Source organism: Scyliorhinus torazame, chromosome 22, assembly GCF_047496885.1.
Source record: "Scyliorhinus torazame isolate Kashiwa2021f chromosome 22, sScyTor2.1, whole genome shotgun sequence".
NCBI classification, from domain to species: domain Eukaryota; kingdom Metazoa; phylum Chordata; class Chondrichthyes; order Carcharhiniformes; family Scyliorhinidae; genus Scyliorhinus; species Scyliorhinus torazame.
In genome coordinates, this window is record NC_092728.1 from 47,789,226 (window position 1) to 47,806,487 (window position 17,262).

The 17,262-nt window shown below is 52.2% G+C and overlaps 1 protein-coding gene across 3 annotated transcripts in view; it reads right to left on the reverse strand.

Moving 5' to 3' along the window:
• Positions 1-17,262, reverse strand: part of LOC140398808 (uncharacterized) — a 195,347-nt gene that overhangs the window by 35,383 nt on the left and 142,702 nt on the right. The gene's annotated exons all lie outside the window — the stretch shown is intronic.

The following is a 17,262-nucleotide window of genomic DNA, read 5'->3' on the forward strand; positions in this document are numbered from 1 at the left end:
AGCTGTTCAATATAGCTCCAACACTGGCATCTACCTGGTAATGTGGAAAAGTGTACAGATATGTCCACAAACATCAGGGCAAATCCAACCCTGCCTATCACTGCCCCATCAGTGCACTCTCAATCATCAGTAAATTAATGGAAGGGGCCATCAACACTGCCTTCAAGTAGCACTTGCTGTCATAACCTGCTCACCAATGCTCAGTTTGGGTCTGTCAGCGCCACTCAGCTTTTGACGTTATTACAGCCTTGGTTCAAAGATGGACAAAAGGGCCTGGATTCTCCATTCTGAAGACAAAGGCTGGAATTCTTCGGCCGTTTGCCGGCAGCGGGATTCTCTGCTCGCATTGGCAGCGAACCCCTGCCCTTGGGTTTCGGGTGGTGTAGGGTGTCTTCAGTGGGAAATCTCACTGACAGCAGCAGGAAGAGAATCCTGCTTGCAGCGAACTGAACACTACCTCACGCTGTCGATAAAAATGTGGCTGGGCAATCGCTTCTCGACCTTTTGGCTAAGATCAAGTGTCAGTAGATTGAGCCTTTGGGTTCAGATCTGATATGTCTCTCTTGTGGGGACCATGAATTCGATTCAATTTGAATTAGTTTTTTGGAGCAGGCGAGGAGCTGGATTAGGGGTTCGCTCCTGACCCACACTCTGAGCCCTGGCTTGGTAACTCAGAAAAGGAAAAATTAAAAAAAAAAAAAAAAATGTGGCTGGGGGACCGGAGAATCTAGCCCTAAGTGCCCCCAAAAGTGGAGAATCGGGATTGGTCTCACTCAGGTGCAAATTTCTCTCCTTAACCATACAAATATATGCATGGCAGGGGGGGGGGGGGAGAGAGCTTGCTGGATTCTGTTGGAATCCTTGTATTGGGTCGCCACTCTGAGTGTCCCCCCCCACCCCCCGCTCACAAGGGAAATACTCCCCACCACAGGTCAGCCCCCTCCACAGGACACGTGAGGGTGATCCCATCGCCCTCCGCCCCCCCAACATCAGAGGCCCACATCAGTTAACCCTACCTGAAAGCAAAAGAGCAGTTCAGGCAGTACAGTGAACGATCACTGCATTTTCTCTTACGTTCCCTAACATCTGCTGCCTCAGACAGAAGTGTTTAAAACAGCAGCTGTTACAAGTGTCAGAGGCTTCGTCGAAAATTAGTACACTTGAAAGGGCTTCAAATGTCCTGACAGCCTTTGAAATGCAAAACGCCCATTCAATTTTACATAGCAATACATTGCACTAGTCAGTGATTGACAGTTTAAATCCTCCATAGACATGTGCTTGGTCCATTGTTTATCTATCTTTCCCTTCATGCTTGAATGTACCTCAAGCACCCTGCTTTGACACTAACCACAATGGTTATAAACACTTCTGCTATCATTGATAGCTCCCCACATCAACAGGAGCTAAGTGGTTTCACTTCCTTTATTCATAGCAGAAATCACTTAGCACCTTTTGCTGTGGCGAGGAGCTGTCATTCAAAACATGTTTATAAACATTGTGGTCCGCATCAATGCAGGGTAATGGAGATGCTGGTTGGGGGGAGGGGAGGGTTGGGTCACCCTTTTGCGTGCGTGCTGTTGTGGGGGGGGGGGAGAGAAGGATGCCTCTACTTATCAGTGGGGTGGCGGGGGGGGGGGGGGGAAGAGACAGGATTTACATCCCCAGTGAAGAGCGGACGGACCACATTGTGAGCAGTTAATGCAGTCTACTAAATTGAACAGAATACAAGGTAATCAATGTTTTACCGCGAAAGATGTGAGCTATTGCTGGTTCATTCCTCTGGACAATTCCTTGACCAATCAGTCAAACGGCTTGGTTTAAATTTCAAGCAATGCTTGGCAGTTAACTGTCAGTCACCACCAACAGATGCATTTCCACAGCAATGCCACTACCAGAGTCCACTTGCCAACCAATCAGCATTCTCGTCTCATACAGCATAAATTTGTTGGCTTCCTTGGATTTGTGAAATGTTCTGATGAAAAGTTTTGACCAAAAAAAATAATATTTTTTTCAGCAATATTCAAGTTGTGTCCTAGCAAACGACTATAGTACAGGGCTAAAGAGCTGGCTTTTAAAGTAGACCCAGGCAGGCCAGCAGCACGGTTCAATTCCCGTACCAGCCTCCCTGAACAGGCGCCGGAATGTGGCGACTAGGGGCTTTTCACAGTAACTTCATTTGAAGCCTACTTGTGACAATAAGCGATTTTCATTTTATTTGTCATTCTACATATCAGTTTACACTATTACACAATGTGTCATTGGTAAATTTTGGAATGTGGTTTTCTTTCAATCATCTAAGTATTTAACGTATAGTGAAAAGTTGAGGCCCTCACACTGATACTTGTGAGATCCACTAATCATATCTGTCAATTAAGGCACTGCCATTGTGTTATTTACCCTTCGTCTCCTACCTCTCTAGAAACTTCCTGACCAGGTTGCCTTCAATTCCAATTTAATGAGGAATTTTATCAATGCCTTCTGGAAATCCCCAAAACATTCAAGAGCATTCTCCTGACCTCTAATATCATAGAATCATTGATTTTACAGAGCAGAAGGAGGCCATTCGGCCCATCGAGTCTGCACCAGTCCCTGGAAAGAGCACCCTACTTAAGCCCACGCCTCCACCCTAATCCTGTAACCCAACCTAACATTTGGCCACTTAGGCGCAATTTAGTACGGCCAATCCACCTAGCCTGCACATCTTTGGACCGTGGGAGGAAACTCAGAGCACCCGGAGGAATCACACGGGGAGAAAGTGCAAACTCCACACAGTCACCCGAGGCCGGAATTGAACCTGGGACCCTGGAGCTGTGAGGCAACAAACTTCCGAAAGAGCACTCCACCCAGGTCCAAGCCCCCCCCCGCCCCCCCCCCCCCCCCCATAACCCCACCTAACCGGCACATCCCTTGGCACGAAGGGTAATTTAGCATGGCCAATCCATCTGATCTGCACATCTTTGGACTCTGGGAGGAAGCCACTGTGCCGCCCCATTTATTGAAGAAATTCAGGGCAGCATGGTGGGATAGTAGTTAGCACTGCTGCCTCACAGCGGCAGGGACGCAGGTTTAATTCCAGCCTTGTGTGACTGTCTGTGGGCAGTTTTTACATTCTCCCAGTGTCTGCTTGGGTTTCCTCCGGGTGCTCCGGTTTCCTCCCATAGTCCAAAGATATGCAGATCAGATGGATTGGCCATGCTAAATTGCTCTTAGTGCAGAGGGATGTGTAGGTTAGGTGGGGTTATGGGGATGGCGGGGGGATTGGATTTGGGTGGAGTGCTCTTTTGGAGGTTTGGTGCAGACTTGATGGGCCAAATGGCCTCCTTCTGTACCATAGGAATTCTATGAAATTCAATAAGATTCATCCAGCATGACCTACCCGTTAAACATCCATGCTAGCTCCCTCTCTGATTAGCTCAAAAATGTAAAGATGTTCGGTCACCCTATCATTAATTATGGACTTCAGCAACTTCCCAACATCAAATGTCAGGCTAATTGGCCCATAATTCCTGTTTTTCCTCTGTCAACTTTCTTAAATATTAGGGCACGATTTAATTGCCGTGTGCCAATGAGCGTGATACGTCCATTAGATCATGGGAGAAGCCAAAATCAAGAACCGCGCCAATCAGTTTCCGACATAACCGGCCCGCTCCCATTGGAGAAATCAGAATCCTGCTGTAGCTTGGCGAGAAACCAATAATCACCATTTAAGGCCAATCTCCAAACAATTAACGGGAGCGAACCCTATCTAGATCCGTGATCCAAGTGGTCACATGAGCGCCAATTAGTACTTTAAAAAAAAAAACGTGAAGCTGGTGAAATGGACCCGACGAGGTGGGTAGTCATCTTTGCTTCCAGGCAATGAGCCCGGGGGCACTGGGGATGCTGCCCTGGTGCGCGGGGGTGAGGGAGCACAGCCCGTGGGGGAACTAGCCTCAGTCAGGGTGAGTCGCTTTCGGTGGGTGGGGGTCGGCCAAGGGCTGGGGGGAATGGGTATCTCAGCGTCCGCGGATCCGTCATGCCACCCCATGAGTCATATGGACCCGTTACGGGGGCAACCCCAGCCCTTGCCTGTCTGCCCCACCGACGACCCATAACTACCACTGACCGTAGAGGCCTTTGGCCACTCAGCTGAAGCCTGTTGCTAATATGCTAATAGGGAATTGGCCATCGTAGTTAAGGGAGCATTTCGCAGCTCCAGAATGGATTCCCGGTATAGGCGTGCCATGTAGCATTTGAGAGTTATTACCCGGCATCCCAATCAGACCATGATGCCTAGACACTGTATCTGAGCACTGCAGGAAGCAATACCATGGACGCAGTGGCCAACATCCAAACCCTCAGGGTCTAGGCCCCAGCACCAGTGACATTCACGCGACTGGAGAGTGGGTTTGTGCACCTATGAGGGACCAGGGTCAGGTAGAGGCAACGTTACGTGTGGACTTCCGGTGACGACCATGGAGTGAACGGTTGCACATTTAGCAGCTCCCACTCTTAGTGGTCTTTTAATGGCTTTTAAGCTGGATTTCCGTAAGAATTTTTCAACATAAGTGGATAAAAGCGAGAGGAGACGACGACACCCCTGGTTTATGGAGCTGCACCCAAGAAACAATCATAAAAGAAGAAATCAAAAGTTGGTTGGAAGTGAAGTTCAGAGTTTGATGGATGCAATGGCAGAGAAGCAAAGTTCGACCAAGCCAGCTCAATGGACGATGGATCAGTGGGTTGAATACTCGGATGAGTGTGCAGAGGACCTGACCTGGGCAGTGGCCTTGATTAAGGTGGTCGACCAGGTGGAGGAGAAAGTGACGACCCAGGGACAGGCGATCCAAAAGTTGCAGGAGCTGGCGGCGGAACAAGAGGAGCAGTCCACTGCGATGGCAATGGAAATCAATATCTTACAGGATCGGCAGAAACAACTGTTGGAAAAGGTGGAGGACCTGGAGAATCGTTCTCACGGGCAGAAAATCCGGATCGTCGGTCTGCCAGAGGGAAAGGAGGGATCGTATGTGGGAAAGATGCTGGAGAAGATGCGTTCGACAGGCCGTTAGAGGTGGACCGGGCTCACAGGGTGCTCATGCGTAAACCCCAGGGTCGTGAGCCCCCAAGGGCGATGGTGATGAGGCTGCATCGGTTCCTGGACAAGGAACGCATTATGAGGTGGGCCTGGCAGACGAAACGGTTCATGTGGGAAGAGGCTGAGATCCGGGTGTATCAAGACTTGGGAGCAGAACTCGCAAAGAGGAGGGTGAGATTTAATAAGGTTTAAGGCGGTCATGTATGCAAAGTGAATAAAATTTGGACTGCTCTACCTGGCCCGTCTTTGGGTGACCTACGAGAACCGGGAACTATAATTTGGCTCGCTTGAATAAGTGGCGGTCTTCATGAAGGATAATAATCTGGTAGAGGCATAATGACTAAAATCTAGACGGTAGTGGTCTGAGTTAAAAGTTTTGCGTTGCTCTATATTTAAACAATCTCAGCCTTTCACTGTAATTTAAGTTGCGGTGATCGGGAAAAGAAGGATCTCTCGGATTGATTTGATTTTGATCCGTTGCTGTATGTACCGAGGTACAGTAAAAAAATGTTTTTAAGTAGCGACGTTCTGGGGGGGGGGGGGGGGGGGGGGAGAGAGAAATGCTTGGGTTTTTGCATAAATTTTTTCTCATCCTTGATGCTCGACCAATAACTCCAGAAGCGAGATTGGATGGCAATTGAAGGCTTTATTGGACTAGATATTTCCCCTATCAGCGCAGGTACAGAATGCAGCTGCTAGGGAGACACAGGCTCTTATACTCCGCCTTACTGGGCGGAACCAGCAGGCAGGCTTCACCAATGATATTGCTGTCTCAGGTACCTCCCACACCAATGGTCTTACAGCATCAATCTGGGTACCGTAATACCGACTACCACATTCACCCCATGTTAAAAAAAAAAAGAGTCCGGCGGGGGTGGTGGTCTCGCGTTATACAGTGGTAGAGGTTGAGGTTATGGTGGTACCCGGTATACATTAGTACAGTGTTTTGCCTCGTTACATGTCGCAACTATTTACAGTATTTATTTACATTCAAAATGAAGCAATTAGTCGGTCAGGGGCCCTGGTCGTCCTCTGCGATCGTCGCAGTTTCGGAGGTGATGCAGGCGCCGGCCCAGGCATCCGTGGCGCCGGGAGCGTGACTTCAGCTTCTTCAGCAGCTTCCTCACCCCTAGATGGGACCAGTGGGAGAACCGATCCACCTGGGAAGGGGGCGGCTGAGGGGTGCGCCGGTGGGAGGGTGGGGTTGGTGGTGGGGGTGTGGGTGGGGACCCAGCGGGCGCTAGGTCCCGTAGGGAGACCGTATCCTGTCGGCCGTCGGGGTATGCCACGTAGGCGTATTGAGGGTTAGCGTGAAGAAGGTGGACCCTCTCGAACAAAAGTGTCCGACTTTTGCGCCCGCACGTGTTTGCGGAGCAGGATGGGTCCAGGAGCTACCAGCCAGGTTGGGAGCGAGGTCCCGGAGGAGGACTTCCTAGGGAAGACAAGGAGACATTCGTGAGGTGTCTGGTTGGTTGTGGTACACAGCAGTGATCGGATGGAGTGGTAAGTATCCGGAAGAACTTCCTGCCAGCGGGAGACTGGGATATTCCTGAACCATAGGGCCAGTAGGACGGTCTTCCAGACCGTTCCGTTCTTTCTCTCTACCTGTCTGTTTCCCCGGGGGTTGTAACTGGTCGTCCTGCTCTAAGGCAATGCCCTTGCTGAGCAGGAATTGACGTAGTTCGTCGCTCATAAAGGAGGACCCCCCTATCGCTGTGTATGTAGGTGGGGGAACCGAACAGTGTAAAGATACTGTGGAGGGCTTTTATGTCGGTGACTGCGGTCATGGCGGGGCAGGGGATGGCGAATGGGAACCGGGAGTACTCATCAATCACGTTCAGGAAGTAAGTGTTGTGGTCGGTGGAGGGGAGGGGCCCTTTAAAGTCCATACTGAGGCGTTCAAAGGGACGGGACGCCTTTATCAGGTGCGCTTTCTCTGGCCTGTAGAAGTGCGGCTTGCACTCCGAGCAGATTTGGCAGTTCCTGGTGGCGGTCCTGACCTCCTCGATGGAGTAGGGCAGGGTGCGGGTCTTAATGAACTGGAAAAATCGAGTGACCCCCCAGGTGGCAGAGGTCCTCGTGGAGGGCCCGGAGTCGGTCCACTTGTGCGTGGGCACATGTGCCGCGGGATAGGGCATCAGGAGGCTCGTTTAGCTTCCTGGGATGATACAAGATCTCATAGTTGTAGGTGGAGAGCTCGATCCTCCACCGTAAGATCTTATCGTTCTTTATCTTGCCCCGCTGTGCATTATCGAACATGAAAGCAACCGACTGTTGGTCAGTGAGGATAGTGAATCTCCTGCCGACCAGGTAATGCCTCCAGTGCCGCACAGCTTCTACTATGGCCTGGGCCTCCTTTTCAACTGAGGAATGGCGGATTTCTGAAGTGTGGAGGGTGCGTAAGAAGGCCACGGGTATGCCCGCTTGGATGAGGGTGGCCGCCAGACCTACGTCGGACGCATCGCTCTCGACTCGGAAGGGAAGGGATTCATCGATTGCGTGCATCGTGGCCTTTGCCATGTCCACTTTGATGCGGCTGAAGGCTGGCGGGACTCTGCCGACAGTGGAAAAAACGTGGATTGTCCGCATAGTTGGAGACCCACTGGGCATATGAAAAAAATCCCAGCCAGCGTTTCAGGGCCTTGGAGCAGTGGGGGAGGGTCGCGAGGCTGCAGACAGTGAGGGGGGTATAGGGGGGGGTATAGGGCCACCGAATTTCAAAGTTAAACTCTGGGGTTTACATTGGAAATCTAACCCTCGGAGCGTGGCAGTGCAGAGATGAGGGAGGACGTAGAGGCGGAAATTTTTAAATTCCCTTTCCTGGACTGTGAGGTTCGCTCCGCAGAATCCTTTGATCTCTACAGAGTGAGACCCGGAGGCCAGGGAGATTTTTTGATTAACTGGGTGGATGGGAAGAGAACAGCGCCTTACCGTGTTCGGGTGTATGAAGCTCTCTGTGCTCCCGGAGTTGATCAGGCAGGATGTTTTATGCCCATTGTTGAGCATGGTCGTCGTCGCGGTCGAGAGCGTTCGGGGCTAAGACTGGTCCAGGGTCACTGAGGCAGGTTGTGGCAAATGTTGGAGGTTTTCCTCGGGCGATGTGTGGTCATCCGAATCAGGGTCCGGAGACGCCAGCCAAGATAGTGGCGCCCACTGGTCGCACATGGATGGGGGTGTGCAAGACGGTAGCGCCCATCCGTCGCACATGGTCCCTGGGGAACAAGATGGCGGCGCCTGGGGCCCGCACATGGCTCTGGAACAGGAAGATGGCGGCGCCCGTTGGCCGCACGTGGCTTGTGGAGAGAGTTGGGGTGGTGGTCCCGGTTCGCCTCCGGAGACCGTGGTGACCGCCCGGGCCTGGCATACCGCCACAAAATGGCCCTTTTTGCCGCACCCTTTGGAGGTAGAGGAGCGGGCCGGGCAGCGCTGCCGGGGGTGTTTGGCTTGCCCGCAAAAATAGCAGCGGGGCCCCCCGGTAGTCGCGCAGCACAAGCTTGTGGGGGGGGGGATGCACCGGAGTCGGCCACTGGGGGGCGGGGGGGGTTTCCACGATGCACAAGGGGCTGCCGCGTGGTCGGGTACGTAAGCGCCGGCGCTTCGGGAGGCCACATCCAGGGAGGTGGCAAGGGCCCGTGCCTCCTTGAGGCCTAGTGTCTCTTTTTCTAGCAGCCGCTGGCGGATTTGGGAGGACAGCATATCTGCAACGAATGCGTTCCGGATCAAATGTTGTGTGTGTTCGCTGGCTGAAACTTGCAGCAGTCGCAGTTCCTACCTAACACCAGGAGCGCACGGTAGAATTCCTCCAGCGATTCCCCGGGGAATTGTCGCCTCGTCACTCGCAGATGTCGGGCGCAGACCTGGTTTACTGGGCGAATATAGTGTCCTTTCAGCAGGGTCATTGCGGCCTCAAAATCGTCCGCATCCTCGATGAGGGTGTAGATCTCTGGACTCACCCTCGAGTGGAGAACATGCAGTTTCTGGTCCTCCGTAGGTGCAGTCGTGGCCGTCCTGAACTACCCTTTGAGGCACGACAGCCAGTGTTTGAAGGGGACACGGAGTACTCAGCAACTGTGGTGTCAGACCATGCGCCACATTGGATAGACCTGCAGGAAAGTACCAGCGCCTGCAGTGGAGATTAGATGCAGGACTGTTAGCGGATGACGAGATCTGTGAGCGAGTGAGGGAGGCTATTCGGGGGTATGACACAGACACGGAGAGACTGTGGCTGGGGTGGTGTGGGAGGCATTGAAGGCGGTTATTAGAGGGGAATGTATTTTGATTCGGGCCCATAGGGAGAGGACTGAACGGGCGGAGCTGGACAGGCTGGTAGGAGAAATCTTACAGGTGGACAGGAAATATGCGGAGTCTCCGAATGAGGAGCTCGAGGGGCAGCACGGTAGCACGTGGATAACACTGTGGCATCATAGCACCAGGGTCCCAGGTTCGATTCCCTGCTGGGTCACTGTCTGTGCGGAGCCTGCACGTTCTCCCCGTGTCTGCTTGGGTTTTCTCTGGGTAGTCCGAATTCCCCCCACAGTCCAAAGACGTGCAGGTTAGGTGGATTGTCATGATAAATTGCCCTTAATGACCAAAACGCTTGGGAGAGGTTATTGGGTTATGGGGATAGGGTGGAAGTGAGGGCTTAAGTGTATCGGTGCAGACTCGATGGGCCGAATGGCCTCCTTCAGCACTGTATGTTGTATGTTTTAAAGGAGCGTCAGAGACTCCAAATGGAATTTGGGCACCTTTCCACATGTAAGGCGGAGGGACAGCTGAGGAGGGTAAAAGGGGCAATATATGAATATGGGGAGAAAGCTAGCAGGATGCTGTCACATCAGCTGAGGAAGCAGGAGGCGGCGAGAGAAATAGGGAAAATAAAGGATATGAGGGGGAAGGTAGTGATGGACCCGGGAGCAGTTAACGACGTGTCCCGTGAATTCTATAGTCGACTATATGAGTCAGAATCTTAGGAGGAGGGTATGAATCAATTCCTGGTGGCAAATGTAAGAACCAACAGAGTCTGGTCAGAATACTTTGGTATCTGTACGGGGACAAGGCAGGGATGCTCGCTCTCCCCATTACCGTTTGCCCTGGCCATAGAGCCCTTAGCAATGGCCCTTAGATCATCGAATGCCTGGCGGGGGAGGGGGGCTGGAGCACAGGGTCTCTCTATGCGGACGACTGGCTGCTCTATGTCACAGATCCGGTGGGGGGGGGGGGGAGATGGCCAAAATCATGGAGATCCTCAGAGAATTTGGGCGATTTTCAGGCTACAAGTTAAATATGGGAAAGTGCGAGATGTTCGTGATCCAGGGATGGGGGCAGGAAGGGAGACTGAAGGAATTTTAAAGTGGCTGAGAGGAGTTTTAGATAAAGTGGCTAAGGATTGGGGGCAGCTCCAAAGTTAAATCTGGGCAAAGCTAGGTTTGATCCCGGGTCCAGGTCTGGATCACTGTCCGTGTGGAGTTTGCACATTCTCCCCGTGTTTGGAAGGCTTTCGCCACCACAACCCAAAAAAGATGTGCAGGGTAGGTGGATTGGACATGCTGAATTGTCCCTTAATTGGAAAAAATGAATTAGATACTCTAAATTTAAAAAAAGAAATCTGGGCAAAGCTGTCGATCAAATGAAAAAGGACTTCCTCAGATGAGACATGCTCCCGCTGACGCTGGAGGGAAGGGTCCAGACGGTGAAGATGACGGTCCTTCCGAATCTGCTCTTCATTTTTAAAAGTCTTCCGATATTTGTCCCAAAGGCATTTTTCAGGAAAATGAATGTGGCGATATCGGGTTTTGCGTGGGCGGGTAAAACCCAGAGAGTAAAGAAGGTACTCCTGGAACGGGGTCGCCCTCCCGAGCTTTATTAACTATTATTGGGCAGCCAACATATCGATGGTCAGGATGTAGGTAGTGGGGTAGGGGTCGGTTTGGGAGCGAGTGGAAGTGGCAACCTGCAAGGGTATGAGTTTGGAGGATTTACTAACGGCGCCTCTGCCGTTCTCGCCCACTTGGTACTCTACAAGCCCTGTGGTGGTGGCAGCCCTAAGGGTGTGGGGGCAATGGAGGCAGCACATGAGATTGGAGGGGGAGTCAGTGTAGTCACCGATTTGTGTCAACCACCGGTTTGCCCCGGAGGCTGGATGGGGGCTTTAAGAGATGGCAGGGGGCAGGGATTGAGAGATAGAACATACAGTGCAGAAGGAGGCCATTCGGCCCGTCGAGTCTGCACCGACCCACTTAAGCCCTCACTTCCACCCTATCCCCGCAACCCAATAACCCCATCTAACCTTTCTGGACACTAAGGGCAATTTAGCATGGCCAATCCACCTAACCTGTACGTCTTTGGGCTGTGGGAGGAAACCGGAGCACCCGGAGGAAACCCACGCAGATACGGGGAGAACGTGCAGACTCCGCACGGTGACCCAGTGGGGAATCGAACTGGGACCCTGGCGCTGTGAAGCCACAGTGCTATCCACTTGTGCTACCATGCGGCCCAAGATTTGGGGACCTATTCATCCAGGAGGGCTTTCTGACCTTGGAGGCACTAGAGGAGGAGTTTGAGTTGCCGGGTGGGAACGGGTTTCGGTACCTTCAGGTGCGGGACTTTGTACAGAGGCAGGTTCCAAGCTTTCCTCGCCTCCCCCACGAGGGGACCACAGGATAAGGGGTGAGAGAGGGGAGGGTTACGGAGAGATACAAGGTGTTGATGGAGTGGGAAGAGGCCCCTATCAGAGAGGTGAAGACCGAGTGGGAAGAGGAGCTGGGAGGAGAGCTGGAAATTGAACTGTGGGAAAAAGCCTTGAAGAGTGAACTCATCCTCGTCGTGTGCCAGACTTAGCTTGATCCAGTTCAAGGTGGTCCACAGGGCCCATATGACGGCAGCCCGGATGAGCTGGTTCTTTTAGGAGGACGACTGATGTGGGCGTTGTGGGGGTAGCCCGATGAACCATGTACATATGTTTTGGGCATGTCTGATATTGAGGGTATTCTGGCAGGGATTTGCAGACGTCAGAAGTCCTGGAAGGGAGGGTAACTCCGAGTCCATAACTGGCAATATTTGGGGTATCGGAAGATCCGGGTCGGGAGTGGGGGGTGGGCTGATGTCCTGGCCTTCTTCTCCCTGGTGGCCCAGAGACGGATTTTGCTGGGATGGAGGGACTCAGAGCCCCCGAAGTCAGGAGTGTGGGTCAGCGATATGGCAGGGTTTCTCAGACTTGAAAAAAAATCAAGTTTGCCTTGACAGAATCAACTCAGAGGTTCGCCTGGAGATGGCAACCGTTCATCGAGGGTCCCGGGTTGGAAGATACCGCTGGTTTTCAGTCTCTCACCTTCTCCAATTCCTTACAGATATTACACGAGATGGATGATATCTTGGACCCCACGGATGCTGCCCTCGTGATGCTGCTGGCAGGTCAGGCGCAGGCAGCAGCATTGACAGAGGCTCGACGCGGTGGCTCCAGGGCTCCGCCACACATCCTGAAGACCTAGCTGCCCATCAGGTAGGGATCCAGAGGTTGAGGCTGCCGAAGGCCCAAGGTGTGCAGGCGTCTCGTTTGAACAGGTTATGGACAACGTGTGCCGCAGGAGGTTCCGCCTCAACAAGGGGACGGTGCGGTACCTATGCCATGTCCTCATGGTCTTAGGGGCCGTGAAAGTTACCGCAGCTCTGACATTCTCTGTCTCTGGATCATTCCAGGGCTTGAGGGGGAATTTGTGGCGCATCTCACAAGCTACAACCCACAAGTGCATCCAGGATGCCCTGTTTGCCCGGGCAGTGAACTGCATAAACTTTTAACATGGATTAAGCCCAATACGATGCCCGGACATTAGGATTCTCTGCCATTGCCGGGATGCCCCAGGTCCAGGGCAAAATAGATGGCACGCATGTCACCTTGCACTCACCGGGCCATCAGGGAGTGCCCTATATGAGCAGGAAGGTGTTCCACTCCCTGAACGTGCAGCTCGTGTGCGACCACCACATGAAGATCATGCACACTTCTAAGGGAACATACACAATAGTTACATCCTGGGGCAATCGGACATCCCTGGCCTTTTCGAGGCCAGCCCCACGATGGCTGATTGGCTCTTGGGGTGGGGGTACCCGCTGAGGACCTAGCTAATGATGTCCGTGCATAGGCCGGTGACCGATGTGAAGACCCGATACAAGGCCCATGCGACTACCCGGGCTTGAGCAGTTCATCGGATGCTTCAGAATGTACTTCCGATGTCTCAACTGCTCTGGTGGTGCACTGCAGTATACCTCCCAGAGGGTCCCCCGCTTGTGTTGGTCTGCTGTACCCTCCACAACCTGGCAAAGCAGTGGGGAAGCGTGCAGGAGATGGAGGGGGAGGACCAGGAGGGGCTGAAGGACATGCCCGGGGCAGACCCACAGGAACAGCCGGAGATTGGAGGACAGGTAGCAGTGGCGAAGGTCTGGCAAGCCCAGAGAGCCAGGGAGGCCCTCATCCTCACCCGCTTCATATAGGAAGCGGCCTCATCTGTCATCTCACTCCGTCCCCACTCACCGCCCCCTCGTTCATCCACCCTGTTCCACTCTTGCAGGATCTATGTAACATCACTCCAAGGTTATGTGACTGTGTCAGCACTGTCAGCGGGGTCACTGTCGAGGGCAGGTGAGGGTGGGGTGATAAGCCACTGACGGCTCGTGTTCCTAAATCTATGCCATAGTCTGCGGAGTGGTCGCTCACACCCATCATCTGCATGTGGTGTGCCTGGGGCTGGACAGGAGATTGGTGGTCGGCTCGGCCACATTGTTGAAGAAAGTGCCAGAGGCATCATATTTCCCGAGGGCAAAGTTTTTTAATACCGTACATATGATTTCCACAACTGCCCATGGCCCCCAATGGATTTGCACCACCATTCCCACCCCTTCACTCCCCCTTTCATCGCACTCTCCCCCCCTTTACCCCCTTCCCCGCCAGTGCCCTCTCAGTGATCCTCGATCTGCTTAGCCTTCCATGCTCTACTGCTGCTCCTAAGTGTGTCCCCAGGATGCACACCAGAGGTGGAGGCAGCCTGCTGCCTCCTATTGCCTCCGATGTCCCTGATGGGTGTCCTCTGGGGCCGGAGGACACCGGGCCCCGTTGTGCCACCCTGTTCTGGATTGGCACCCAGTGCCCCCTCCTCCTGGTCGGTGTCCATAGGACCCTAGGGTTCACCTTGGGATAGAGGGTGTAGCCATCTGGGATGGCCACGTCCCGATTACAAAATGGACACTTTGCAAAGAATGCAGGGAAAATGGACAATACCGAGAAAGTAAGCAGGTGCAAGGTCTGTCTGTTGATTAGAGCTGTAGCTCTCAGACAAGACCGAAATTGCAGAATCATCTACATACTAATGACCCATCCCCGGGAACAAAAAGGCAACATTTAAGTAAACAATGCAATGACCCCGGGCACCAGAGGAGACTAAAATAAAGCAAACCAACGTCCACCTAGGACACGCCCAGCAACCAGGGAACCCACCCCTCAATTGGAGGAAAATCGATAAGAACGATTGGTAAACGGCCCCATTAATTGGGGCCAAGTTCAAGGCCCGCCCAAAAGCGCGCGAAGCCCTTTTGGGTATAAAAAGGATTCCCCAAGAGAGAATATCTCTCTTGGCCTTGGCTCTCAGCGAGGAGAGACCTGCCAAAGCTGCTCCAGACCAAGTAAGTTCCAAGTCAACGCACGCTACGAGATAGACGCTCCTAGTTGCTATCCTGTAAACAGCTCAACCCAGCAGCCTCAGAACCGAGCAACGGCCATTGTTCCTCTGACTGAGTGGGCACCCGAAGCGAAGTATAGGCTTTTAGCAGTAGTGACAGTTTAGTCTGTAGAGTTTTATGCATGAGTAGATTTGACTGTGTGTAAATAAATGAGCATTGATTTTGAACTTATTAACTGGTGTATCGAGTCTTTGATCAGTATCCAGTTTTGAACCTTGTGGCGGTATCGAAAGATACCTGGTGACTCTTGAGCAAACGTAATTAAACAGAGCCAAATTAAGAAACAACAGCAACGAGCAACATTTACTGGCGACATCTGACGGGACTCGATTTAGAAGTGGCCTAACCACTCCGAGAGAACCCAAATTTGAATTGAGAATCCAATTGGAAACAGAAAACCCACAAGCGTAAGAACAGTACTGATTAAGCCTCCAAGATTCGGAAGTGTGTTAATGCATGCATACTAACAGGGATATAAGGTAAACCTGAGAGATTTTGTTGCGTATTACTGTCGGGAGTTTTGTAGGCCGGAAATTAGCGTAAGCCGTACCCGTGTTTACATCACCACTTTATCACCCCCTGTTCCAAATTCAGTAGAGAACCTAGATAGAGAAAATGGCAATGAAGGCAATGGAATGCCTTATGAACCCCCAGGAATTCGAGGTCGTAGCGACCAGTAGAGTAGGACAGTGTCCCGTTTGGGAAGACGAGATCAGGAAATATCTCAAAGAGAAAGGATGGCCCCTTTGGAGTGAATTCTGCGCCAATGACGAAACAGGTTCCGGGAGTATAGGACATACTTGGTGGGAGAACCTGTCAGAGATCCACAAGAAGAGCTTAGGGAAAGCTCGCAAGCCGATGGCAATCGTGTCCTGTTTGGCACAATTGCAAGGCACAGAGGCGGCCGTTAGGAAATGAAAATCGCTTATTGTCACAAGTAGGCTTCAAATGAAGTTACTGTGAAAAGCCCCTAGTCGCCACATTCCGGCGCCTTTTCAGGGAGGCTGGTACGGGAATTGAACCGTGCTGCTGGCCTGCCTTAAAAGCCAGCGATTTAGTCCAGTGTGCTAAACCAGCCCCATAGAGAGACGCTCCGTAGAGAGATAGAGGAGAGAGACAGAAGTAGTGAGGTAGACGTGAGCGAAGAAGAGAAGGAGAATAGAGATTTGAGAGAGCAGTTAACAGCAAGGGTCCGAGAGGCGGATGATGCCAAGAGGGCACACCAGTCTCGTCTCGCGCATTTGAGTAGTTTCAAAACGCAATACGATAAGGCCTACCAGGACACACAACGTGCGGTCTTGGTAAGACAAGCGACCGAGCAACAAGTTGAGAAATTGCAGAAACAGTGCAATGATTTGAAAGCAGCCCTACGAGCACTCCGTACTTCCACGACGGAACAAAGGCAGAGCTCCGTAGAATACGCAAAGTGCAGGAAGCAAATTGCAGAATTGCAATCTCTGCTTTCCGTTCAAAATGGGTTTCAAAGCACATTCGGACCCGAGTTAGATCAGGAAAACGGCCCCGATTGGCAGGAATTGAACGAGACTGCCCATAGATACGTACATGGGACATATACGCAGGAAAAGCCCCAGAAAAGGAAAGCGCCCCAACCCCCAACCGAATAGGCAGAACACCCCCCCCATGAACCCTGTAACCACACACCGCAGGGCCACAGCAGAAGGAGAAGCAGATTTCCTTTATACAACCGTGACCCAATTACGGGACGCGTGTTGAAAAATTACACCATTCTTCCCACATCAGACCCCCACCAATTTTTCACGAAAGTCAAACAGCAGGATACCATGTACAGCCTGGACAAGAAGGAGCAAGTGAAGCTCACAGTTTTAAGCCTCAACCCTTCAGTCGTGGCAGCCTTTCCCGTCCCACAATGTAGGAGGAGGCACACTCCAAGAGATGCACACAGCGATCCTTGATGCGATCGGCTATAACAGAGGAGACCCCGTAGAAGGCCTAAACAAGTGCAGGCAAAAGAAAACAGAGCACCCCACAGCGATTGACGCTTGTGGATACACTTCACAGCAGTTTTCGGAGAGTTAGCCCGCTCCCATTTGTCCCCAGATAATATGGCCAAGTGGACTCGAATCCTAGTCTCTCACGTGACAGACGCAGGACAGAGAGCTTGCGCAAATTATGACCCCTCAGACGAGGCCCACAATGAAAAATGGGTTTTGAAAAGGTTGTCCCGCCCCTGGGAGCAATCAGTCCAAAGCAAAACCACATTTATAAAACCCGATGAAGAGCAGGCAGATATGAATCCAGTTAAAGCGCATCAGAACCCCGCATGGGTAAATGAGGGCAGGAACAGCCCACCCCAGCCCAAAGTTCAAGAATGTTACAATTGTGGACAGTTAGGACACTTTGCACGAGAGTGCAACACGCCACAAAAGCAGCAGAGAAACCAACAGACATGCACCCTAAATAGGAATAGGGCAAAGCCGATC